Genomic DNA, 12,545 nt, shown 5'->3' with positions numbered 1-12,545 from the left:
CTAAGAGGGATGCAATAAACTATTATTACTTGATGCAATACATTAATGTTAACTTGATGGAAAAAAAATAAGTAACTGTCAGGATCAGTGGAGGAACCTTGCAATCTTTATCTTTATCTATATAAATCAGTCATACCTTTAATCTGTCAGTCAATCTATTTATTGGTTTTTTTTCAGGTGGGTCATTCCTCATAATGTTTTTTTTTTTTAACTTTATTTATACATACAGCCACTTAAGTTTATTGTCATACTGCAAGTTTATACTGCTGTGTTTGCTGAGGTTTAGCCATTTTAGTCTACATGATCCGGTATTCTTATAAAATAAACTACAATAGCTAATCAAAATGTTTGAAGGCAGGTAAAACTAATACTAATATACAAATCATATGTATGCTTAGGTGGACCTATCAACTATCCAGTGGAAACATTCGTTTTCTAGGCTGTTAACATTTATGAACATGGAGGATATAATTTCACAAGGAAGTAATTCCTTGTGCTTGTAAAAAAACCCTCAAGTGAAATGCAGACAGCGCTACTAAGTCCGGTCTACGTAACAATGACAACATGTCTACCCTGTTGCTTATTATATCCATTTGAGAAAGCAACCATTGCTCAAGATTTTGGTGGTTACAGCTATCTTATAACCCTGTTGGACAGTGTAAATACAAATTTTGTGTGATTGGCTTCCAGATAACTATATTGCGAAAGTACACTACAGAACAGTGGCAGAATCAATAATGTCACAACAAGCATAATGACATGTTATGCTTTATCGTTTGAGCTTTTTGTCTTATATCTGTACCACTCTAAACAAAGAGATGTGTCAAAGAGATTTGTGGATAGGTATAGCTGCTTGCAATGGAGGGGGTTAAAAAGTGATTAAACATTATTTTTAGCAAAGCATCATAGAAACCACAGAATAATATGTTTTAGATTCATTCTTCATATTACATTTTTGGGTATAGAGGGCATTTATTTTTATACAACATTCAAGAAAATAATTTGAGTAACGGTTCCCTTTAAGACACTGGGACTACAGCTATCTTCTGGGCAATCTCAGGGTTAGAAAAGTATCCTATTGATATCACACTAACCACAGGACTGGCTCAGAGTCTCCCTCTAACGGCAAAATGGTGAACTTGTGCATCACTTTTCCATGTACTTACACTGAGAAAATAGAGATGTTGAAGAGCATATATATATATATATATATATATATATATATATATATATATATATATATATATTTATATATATATATATACATACACACACAAGAACACAAACCACAGGCGCTGACAGACTTACTGCCTCTATCTGTGAATTCAGTAAACATATATCTGCAGCTCCCTCCAGGCAATCTTCTGAAATAGCCGCATATAAAATCAAATGAAATAAGAATAATGGGGGAGCGCTGATAACGTTAACACATTATTTATTCAAAAACACATTTAAAATCCACTTTAGATAGATACTAATAAAAATGCAATAATAAATAAAAAAATAAAGATATATAATAAATATATTTATAGCGGTATATCACATCCTTTTATAAATCCGGATTGAAATGTATAAAAATATATATGTAAATTAAATTAGTACCAACACGTTAGGATACTGCTAAACAAATATGGATAATACAATTGATCCTATTGGTTAGTAATGCAAATGTAAGATTGAATACGTGGCAATAAGATCCAATAATCCTGTTAGATCCGTATCAACATCACTTTGGATAATAGTCTATACTGAGAGACTAGTAAAATATATATATATATATAGTAAAAAGATGTTAATGGTCTTCATCAACTATGAGTAGTGTGATAATATACCACCTTATGTGCATATGCACCAAAAGTAATATCTGTTAGTGGATATAGTCCCAAGATCAACGTCTCGATCGGGACAGTAAATTCTCCAGAGGTCTTTTAATTAGGATAACAATTCGCATCCAATAAGTCTGGAGTTCAGTGGTATAATATAAAAGTTATCTTTCTGGAGACTCATGCACATTATCGCCCGTTGGAATTACCATTCAATCCAGAAATTTAGTTTCCTCTCACACAACAGCTGATGGTGCTTTAAAAACCAAACGTGATCCCGCAAGTGACTTCATCTGAGGCGTTTCTCCGTTCTAACCTGAAGGTTCCATCAGAGGTAATCTACGGATCTAACAAAGGGTTAGGACTGCACCAGGCTATCCATTCATCTTCCTCTATTTTAATATCACTTTCTGGTTGGAAGTATATAGTATCTAGCGAGGAAGGGTGCACCCGATCATTTAACAAGTACTTATCAAATATCAAACAGAGAGAAAAAAGAATGATCATCTGGGGCACTCAGAATGAAAGCAGCATAAACTTATACTTAATGTTGCTGTGTATTGAAATCCTTAAAATTATTCTTTATTAGAAAATAGATTAAAATTGGTCTAGTAGCGAAATATAAAAAATGTAATGAATTGACACACTGAAATAAACAGAATACTGATAAAATAGACAATAATTCCTTGTCTAACCGCTATCCTGCTCAGAATAAATGGTCTTTTTATTATTAAGTATATCAAAAAATTTTTGGTTCTTAAATAATTCCCCTATTTGTAAATACTGATAGTCCTCTGATTCTAAGGTTACACATCCCTAATACATGATTGGTATTACTTTATGTATGTTCAATATAATGAGAATAATGAGTAATCTATCGCATATAGCTTATAATTAATCTTTATTGATAATATTCACTAGGGCTGATAGAGTTTATGATAATCCCTCTAAATTGTATTCTCAGTATAAGTTGGGTAGATATATATCAGTCCTATTACTCATGATAGGATAATTCCCATTTTCAGGTACTCCTAATAACATATCATTAACCATCTAGTGTTTTAAAATTAGGGTATAGATTGAAGCAGTATTGTTTCTGGTTTTCACTCTATATAGCTGCCTGCATAATCTATTAGGGTTAATCCTTTCAGTGAGGCTGAGGTTTTTGTTACATTGTATTCTAACTGTTTCAATTTGCCTCTAACTGTCGCTGTACTACTATGCCTCCACAATTGACAGGCAAATGGACGCTAACCTGAGGATTGAACAACTACCATCTGTGCTTAGTAATTCTGGACTATTCCAGTTTTTTATGGGGAAAGCTGAGCAGCGAATAGATTATGCAGGCAGCTATATAGAGTGAAAACCAGAAACAATACTGCTTCAATCTATACCCTAATTTTAAAACACTAGATGGTTAATGATATGTTATTAGGAGTACCTGAAAATGGGAATTATCCTATCATGAGTAATAGGACTGATATATATCTACCCAACTTATACTGAGAATACAATTTAGAGGGATTATCATAAACTCTATCAGCCCTAGTGAATATTATCAATAAAGATTAATTATAAGCTATATGCGATAGATTACTCATTATTCTCATTATATTGAACATACATAAAGTAATACCAATCATGTATTAGGGATGTGTAACCTTAGAATCAGAGGACTATCAGTATTTACAAATAGGGGAATTATTTAAGAACCAAAAATTTTTTGATATACTTAATAATAAAAAGACCATTTATTCTGAGCAGGATAGCGGTTAGACAAGGAATTATTGTCTATTTTATCAGTATTCTGTTTATTTCAGTGTGTCAATTCATCACATTTTTTATATTTCGCTACTAGACCAATTTTAATCTATTTTCTAATAAAGAATAATTTTAAGGATTTCAATACACAGCAACATTAAGTATAAGTTTATGCTGCTTTCATTCTGAGTGCCCCAGATGATCATTCTTTTTTTCTCTCTGTTTGATATTTGATAAGTAATCTACGGATCTGACAGGATTATTGGAGCTTATTGTCACGTATTCAATCTTTATATTTACATTACTAACCAACAGGATAAATTGTATTATCCATATTTGTTTAGCAGTATCCTAACGTGTTGGTACCAATTTAATTTGCATATATATATATATATATTTATACATTTCAATCCGGATTGATAAAATTATGTGATATACCGGTATAAATATATTTATTACATATCTTTATTTTTATTAGTATTTATCTAAAATGGATTTTAAATGTGTTTTTGAATAAATAATGTGTTAATTTTATCAGCACTCTCCCATTATTTTTATTTCATTTGATTATATATTATATACATATATATATATATATATATATATATATATATATGTGTGTGTGTATATATATATATATATATATATGTATATGTATATGTGTATATGTATATGTATATATATGTATATATATATGTATGTATGTATGTATGTGTGTGTATGTATATATGTATATGTATATGTATATGTGTATATGTATATGTATGTATGTATGTATGTATGTGTGTGTATGTATATATGTATATATATATATATATATATATATATATATATATATATATATATATAAGTTTTCTCTCTCCTTCACATGTAATATATAAATGAGTATTTCATGAACCCCGATGCTCTTATCATGCTCAATGGGTGAAACCTATACTCCATGTCTATCTAAACAACTAAAGGATTAGTAGCATTGGACTGTTCTGCGACTTATTACCGCTGCAGCTCGGTGTATTATCTCATGTCCAGGGCTCATATTTGTTTTTTCCTGTGCTCCACTCATTGGCCGGGTTGTTAACTATTCCCAGCTGCAGATGTTAACTTGCTGCCAGCGTTAAACTATTCTCAAATTAATCCACCAGGATTTTTCTAATGTTTAATATCTCTGGTATTGATGGCACATTGTGTTCTTGGGTCCATTGGCTTTTTAAAACTCAATATATTTTCTACTAAGAAAGTCATCTGCAGCATGAAGACGTTTCCTAGCGTGTACTTGCCGGCTTCTCCTCTCTTTCCTTATCAATTGCTTATTACTGTCTACATTCTGACAATTATTTTGCATTATCAGTTGGACTATAAATGAATAATTATTTTGGGTTACGTACAAGCTAATACATTTTGGGGTAGGTCTATCAAACTTTCTAAAAAGGAAAAGTGGAGGTTGTCCATAGCAACCAATCAGATTCTTCCTATCCTTTTCTAGACAGTACATTCCAGAAAATGATAGCTAGATCCTGATTGGTTAATACCGGCAACACCTCCACTTTGTCCCACAGTTCAAATCTTATGGTCTTTGTCCAGGCTGAAGATCTGGATAAGCAGTGTGACAGATATAAATCTAGTAAGTGCAACCACAGGAGGGTATCAGTCCTTGGTTGTTTCTTATTGGTGGTGCACTCTAGTCCGGAATATTACATTTTTCACTTTTCTATTTTTTATCAAGTAAAATCTGAATCATAGCCACCTTCCAGTGGCCATGACATAACAAATTAATTCATTCATACATTAGGGAGATACCTCAGAAAAATGAGCAGACCAGCAGGGGGCAACATGAAATGGCTGGAGGGCCGCACAGAGGAAGGAGGCTGGTGCCGCGTGACCTCCATGAAAATATTCTCAATGGTTGAATTATCCTTTAACGCGAACCTGTCACTATGAGGATATTTGTTTGGCTTGCTATACAGTGCAAAGTAAAGCAGAAATGACCATCATAAGACCTTAGAGACCCGGTTTAAGCATATTAGCAGGACATTGTTACATTATTCAGACACAGGCAGTTCCAAGACTTACATTAAAGCTTGGTGATGTTACAGAACGGGCTTTTTACTTTTCATATAAATGTAGAAATATCTGTGTTGCCAATCAGCACCTGCAATAAAGGAGATGTTTTATAGGCCTCCATTAATACTGTATATAGCTTAATAAACAATGTTATGCACATCAGTCTACTTTCTACCTTCTAACAGGTAAAGCACAGACTACAAAAACAACTAGTTAGTATGATTATAATGTGATGGGCACACTATATATCTTACTCACAGTGCAGAGTATAACCGTACCTTATGAAAGGCCTGTCATCAAATGCTTGCAATGAGGCTTACTTACAAATGTGCACAAAGGTGCTTTTGCTCACATCAACCAATCAAATGCTTTCCTTTTCTAAACTGTGGCAGAAAAGATGGCACGGATGGAATCTGATTGGCCGAATATTTGTGCACATACCACAATCTTAAGAAATAAACCTAATTTCACAGGCATTAAAGGGATCTTCTAAGTAAGAAATTCATCCAACATGTCAGAAACTGAATTTGTGTGAACAGAACGTTCTTTTAAATCTCATTCCAAAAGCTTGACATTTGTTTAATGATGAATGTGAACATGACTAACATCAACTGTTACTAACAAATGAAAGATCCGAAACAAAAATCAATAACTTAAAAACTTTAAAGAGTTAAAGGGGAAGAAAACAATGAAATTATAATACTGTATGACATCAGCAAATCAAGCGAATCTGGAGCTCTATTTACTCTGGAATAGGTCAGATAATAAATATAGTCCCCGACCGAACATCTTCCTCCCCCAGACGGCATAATCCATCACTACTGCAATCTATATACGTTACCTTTTCATGTGTTTGTCAGGACCCTAATCACAGCTTATCTTTATCCACAGTCCACAGTGATATTTCAAGTTTGAGTGGTTGATACAGCAGATATCTGGTATCCTAATGATGTAGACCCGTAAGATGTACAGAGACTAATGTTTATGCTGCAAAAAAGTAAAAAGGACAGATTTGCTTTATTAAATAACTTATTTTACATCTTATATACCTATGCCTCTTTTGTGACATACACATTTCGTCAATACGCAATTGTACAGCTAAACATCCGCTCTATAAACATGTAGAAATCATGATAAGCCAGGTAGGCAATACAATGCTGCAAATATCATTGCCAAGTGGAGGTGTTGTCCATTTACAACCAATCAGATGCAACCGCATTTGATTGCAACCAATCAAATTCTACTTATGATTTATCTAGTACATTCTAGAAAAAGATAGCTATAATCTGATTGGTTGTTATGGGTTACAACACCCCTTTTCCTTTTTACAAGTTTAGGTAACTATATCCCCAAATGTAGCTCTATACATAGGTAATTCATGTAAATATTGCTTATATGGACACAAGCGTGACTTTTTTTGCATTATACATATTTCAATATAGTGTCCTGTAATCAGTAAGACACTGTGAAATCAGGGTTTATGTTTGTATAGTAATCAATATTACAATAATAAAATTGTTAAGCTAATGTCCTTCACTCAATGTTTTGTAATGGAAACGTACACCGGCTCACTGTGTAGTGCATAGCGGTCAGTACGTATCTGTGGATAAATCGTGCTCTATTCAGTCACTTGGCTTCCTGCAGGCGTTTTGCTGCAGGTCGCAGTGTCTCAAACGCCAAATCCACACAGAAACATTTTCTCCAGGGTGCAGTAAGCGATGTAGCTTGAAGAAGCATCAAAATGATGCAAATATAACTTTTCACACTCCTATCCAATCCTAATCACTCTGTGCATGCCAGTAAGAAAGCATCCATGGGGAAGTGTCCTTGGGCCTGATTCATTAAGGATCTTAACTTAAGAAACTTCTTATTTAAGTCTCCTGGACAAAACCATGTTACAATGCAAGAGGTGCAAATTAGTATTCTGTTTTGCACATGAGTTAAATACTGACTATTTTTTCATGTAGCACACACACATACTTGATAGCTTATATGTACAATGAAATTTAAAGTTGATATGTGTGTGCTACATGAAAAAACAGTCAGTATTTAACTCATGTGCAAAACAGAATACTAATTTGCACCCCTTGCATTGTAACATGGTTTTGTCCAGGAGACTTAAATAAGAAGTTTCTCAAGTTAAGATACTTAATGAATCAGGCACCTTATTCTCAAACTTGAACATCCTCGAACATGACTTGTACTACAGGAAAGGATTGGCAACTCAGTGATACTCTCACACAATCAGTGATATCACATCTGTCTATTGTGTTACAGCACTGTGAGAAGTGACAAGCCATTGAATCAGAGGGAGAAAAGCTACAGAGATAAAAACTGCATCTCAACAAACAGAAACATTTATACCAACAGGGGCGGGCTGACCCGCTGGGTCAGACGGCTATTAGGGCCGGGGGGTAGGCCGGCCGGCCGCCCCCCGGGATGCAAAAAACATAGTTTCCCCCCCGCGGCCGCATCTGATGACATCAGATGCGGCCGTGTCATATGATGCAGCCGCCTGTGTGACCCCCGGCCATCCCACTCCCAGCCCGTGCCTGTATACCAACATAAATATGTTGCAAAAATATACAGAGCAAATAACAACTATACTCCTCTTAAAACTGCAATCCCATAAGTGTCTCTTAATAAAGACAAACCATTGAAGCAAATGACCAGACATGAAGCATGCAATATTTTGTAAGATGTTTCCCTTTAAAGTCTGTGTTGAATTATTGTCTCTACCCCCTTTGTTGAAATCCATTTCCACATCAACTAATGCTCTTAAAATATCTGCAAATCTACCACAGTAGCTGCTTATGAAACAATAACACCTTTTATTCCGCCGGGAATTAGGTAACTATTTATTTCAGCGGCTGACAGAGTGCTTACATCTGACAGTGCAAAATCCACTGGAAACGTCTGGAATTAAACAGCTTGATCTCCAGGTTTTCACAAGCGTTCTGAAGCTCTACACTGAAGACCTGCAGTACCTTTTGCTTTGATTATCTAATTTTCATTAGATCGACTTGATTACTGATTGGTTGCTATAGGATACTGCCCATTTGTTAGTAAATAACTCCTAGGGGTCTATTTACTAAACTGTGGGTTTGAAAAAGTGGAGATGTTGCCTATATAGCGACCAATCAGATTCTAGCTGTCATTTTGTACAATGCACTAAATAAATGAAAGGTAGGATCTGATTGGTTGCTATAGGTAACATCTCCACTTTTCCAAACCCGCAGTTTAGTAAATCTAGCCCCTAATGTGTAGCACTACACAGTGCTATTCAATATGTTTCCTAAACTACTGTATATTCCCCCTTTCTCCTTCCATCAAAAATAAACATTTTTACTACCACATTTCAGTATTAGCTGAGCAATACGAAAATGATAGCATTAAAAGGGAACTTGTTCATAAAAATCCATTGTGCAGGGTTACACTGAACATCTGATTTTCTTTGCATCACTTCTAGGTTGGATTTTCATTGAATTATCCTTTTATCTTCATCTTCAGATTACTTATCTTACAGAGAACATTGCTAATAAATGTCAGAAGAAATAAATGCTAGCCACTATACTGCGCCTGAATAGTATACATTTGTTATGCTTGATTATATAACTTTTTCCAATTAAAGAGCAAATAAAGCCAATGGTGAACATTAATATATTTCAAAGACTCTATTATTAAGAGAAATATTTTTAAGTTAATTTTAATTACTCATAGGTTTATTTATATTGCATTTTAAACTATGTGCACAAAATTTCCCTTTCAACTTCTAGTATTTGTGTTATTTCTTCTTTGTTTTTAACAAGGTAAATACAAATACAAACATACATTACATACATTAAATACAGTAAAGACAGACAGTAAAGTAGATCCAACCAACTAATCCATGCAAACTTGGAATGTAATACACATGTGCTATTCTACTTTTCTTATTACATGTTAGAATAGAACAGTTATGCCACTCCACCAGGCACAATTATTGCATGATCATGTTCTCCCTGCTTTTGAGTGGGTTTCCTCCCACACTCCAAATCATACTAGTAGGTTAATTGGCTGCTATCAAATTGGCCATAGTCTCTCTCTCTGAGGATTTAGACTGTAAGCTCCAATGGGGCAGGGACTGATGTAAATTCTCTGTACAGTGCTGCGGAATTAGTGGCACTATATAAATAGCTGCTGATGATGATGATAGTCCTTTATTACGCTAATAGGACTCTCCTTCACAGGTAAGATTTCTCCAACTCTTAACAATGTTCACTAAATTATAATAATTGCAAACTGGCCAGTAGGGGGAGCACAGTGACGAAGTGAGTATAGGAAAAGTCAACCCAGTTGAAGTTAGGGTCTGCATGACTCCAGAAGCGCCTTTATTCCTCAGTTAAAAGAATTGAGAACAGAGGGTGTAATAAGGTGGTTGAATTTTATCCTTTTTTTCTTTATTCAGGGAACTTATGAGGTATGTCAAGGCAATGCTTACATATCTGGAGTTATCAAAAAGGTCCCGAGAGATGTTCTTCCATAGGGAGATCTTTTTGTTGCTCTTGTTCAAACCACTGGGCTCAAATCAGGAGCTATTGTGAATTTTGATGAAAGCTTGATGTCACTTTCTTTATTATGATATATACCGCTGAACTCATAAACTCTCGGCGCACACTTCCCTCCCCCCACGCATTTTACAAAAGAGAAGCTGAATGAACAGCAATATGCATTGTGTATATCAGTGATTCATTCATCCATTTCCCACTCCCAAAGGACCCCAATCTGACAAATTCTGAAAATCAATAATTTTAATAGTCCCCGGCAAAGGCTTTTGGGAGTTCTAGATGAACAACTGCTAGTGAGTCATAGGTTGTCTACCCAGTTATATCATGCATAGTTTTTATTTTAAGGCCGGAATGTGCACATGATACATTCTGATGTCTGAACATTTTAGGCTGTTTAGAAATGTTTATTTCCACTGAAGAATTATACAAAAATGAAAAGAAAATCTGAAAATAAGTGAGACATTTAGATGCCTCACAGTTAAGTAAGCTCTGAAGTAATAGTTGACCTTAATTTATTTTGACAAAGACTGAGACCAGACTGGCTGAACACCATCTTGGCGCTTAAAACGGACATCAGGCTTACAGATGTTCATGAATATCACCGAATGCTTGAAAGCCGCAGGAAAATACAAAGGCTGAAAATCAATGACAATAATCCGAGACAAGCTAATCAGCGAATTTCTGTCTTTAATTACTAGGCTAGATTTTTCTCTGGCTCTTTGGACCATTAATTCAAATCGGACTTGTTTTGACTGCTCCGATTTTCCATGTTCATAAACAAGGTTTGAAGTGGATGTAAGAAAACAGATTAAAGTGTTGGGAGAAGAGAAGGCAATTTTCAGCTTTGAAAAACAAACAGAGATTTCCCCAGTAATGATGTGGACAATTTGGCCAAAGGCTAAGCCTGCTGAAGATGGGAAAAACGTGTCTCAAAAACAGGGTCATATTTTGTTCTCAGAAATGTTTTTTATAATTGGATTCATTGGCCCTTAAAGGAATATGGTAATTGTAGCACTGGGCTACACAAGACAGTGACACTCTCGTCTAGTTTACGTCTGTTTACCCAGGATCCCTGCCAGTAACACGCACAAGTGTAATCTTTGTCAGAAAGCAGCCCAGGTGGTTTTTTGCCTAATTATAGCTACAATAAATAACCTGACTCTATTGGAGGCCACTGTTTAGACTGACATTGTAATGTCGGAGGTTGAAGCGGAAAGCAGAGTAGCATTTACTGTGCAGTGTAATCACTTGGTGCACACATGTGGAACAGAAGCTCCTCAATATACTACTTACTGGATATATAGTTTACACCTAAACCACAGGGCCGTTACGGTGCAATAGTGCAGACCTGGCCAATCTGTGACTCTGTAAGTGTGGTGAAACTACAAGACCCAGCGTGCCCTGACTGCTATCGGTTGGCTATTTACTGGCAAAGCATGCTGGGGCTTGTAGTTTCACAACACCTGGAGAGACACAGGTTGGTCAGGCCTACATTAGTTCCTTAAAGTGGACCTATCTCCTTGCCATATTGGAGGCAACCATACTGGTAGCTAAATCAAGGTTCATGAGAAAGCAGCTTATGAAATCGCTAGGAATTAGTGACATTCTCCTGAATAATGGCTCACTGGTAGAACTACCATTGGTGTAGCAGGTGTGGTGCACTGGGGCCCATGGAGATAATGGGGCCCGCTGCATAGGGAACTAGCAAACTGTAGGCCCTCTTCCCTCTTCCCTGCACCGGGGCCCACAGCTCGGTAGTTCCACCTCTGGCTGACACCACTAACAGGCACACTCTAATTACTGCTAAGTGCAATAGTCTAAGATGCCTATGCTGACCTGGTTGTGCTCATGGTTCAAATAAAGCATATTCACCTCCTCTCCCATAATGACCACACTTCTGCATCCCGCCCTGGGATGTTGTCCCAGGGTGGGGCAACATCTGCACTAAACAACAGCAACCAATCAAACACTTGCTTTCATAGTCTAGTCAGATAAAAGCTAACTGCTGATTGGTTTTTGTGATTCTGTGCAATGTTTTCTCCTCAAGGCAATGTAAGTAAAGTAGACTTTTGTCTTTATTTTAGTGATTAGTAGCAGTTATGTAGATTATATGAATGCTATCGCTAAAGTCAAAAACAGCTCAAAACTTGATCACTGACAGTTTTAACAAACCATGTCCTAAGGTATCCTGTAATCAAATGTTTGCATAAGTGAGAAACTATATATTTGTTCTAGAGACCAAATAAATATCAACGCAATGAACCTGTGTCTTTTACTGGGTATATGCAGGGCCGCCGAGAGGGGGGGGGGGGAGCGGGTACGTTGGTGGGGGGAGCAGGGTAATTAACAATAT

General features: G+C 35.8%; 1 protein-coding gene across 1 annotated transcript in view; it reads right to left on the bottom strand.

Moving 5' to 3' along the window:
• COL8A1 (collagen type VIII alpha 1 chain) overlaps positions 1–6,628 on the bottom strand; it is a 42,514-nt gene extending 35,886 nt beyond the window's left edge. Inside the window, exons 1-2 of the mRNA XM_075197019.1 lie at positions 6,487–6,628; positions 5,655–5,733 (exon numbers count right to left, since the gene is read on the bottom strand). The gene's annotated coding sequence lies outside the window, so the exon portion shown is untranslated. The remainder of the gene's footprint in view (positions 1–5,654; positions 5,734–6,486) is intronic.
• Between the last annotated feature and the right edge of the window lie 5,917 nt (positions 6,629–12,545).

The sequence above is a fragment of the Mixophyes fleayi genome, chromosome 2, assembly GCF_038048845.1.
Source record: "Mixophyes fleayi isolate aMixFle1 chromosome 2, aMixFle1.hap1, whole genome shotgun sequence".
NCBI classification, from domain to species: Eukaryota; Metazoa; Chordata; class Amphibia; order Anura; family Limnodynastidae; genus Mixophyes; species Mixophyes fleayi.
The sequence above is the reverse complement of the archived record's forward strand: the minus strand, read 5'-3'. Positions and strand labels throughout refer to the sequence as shown.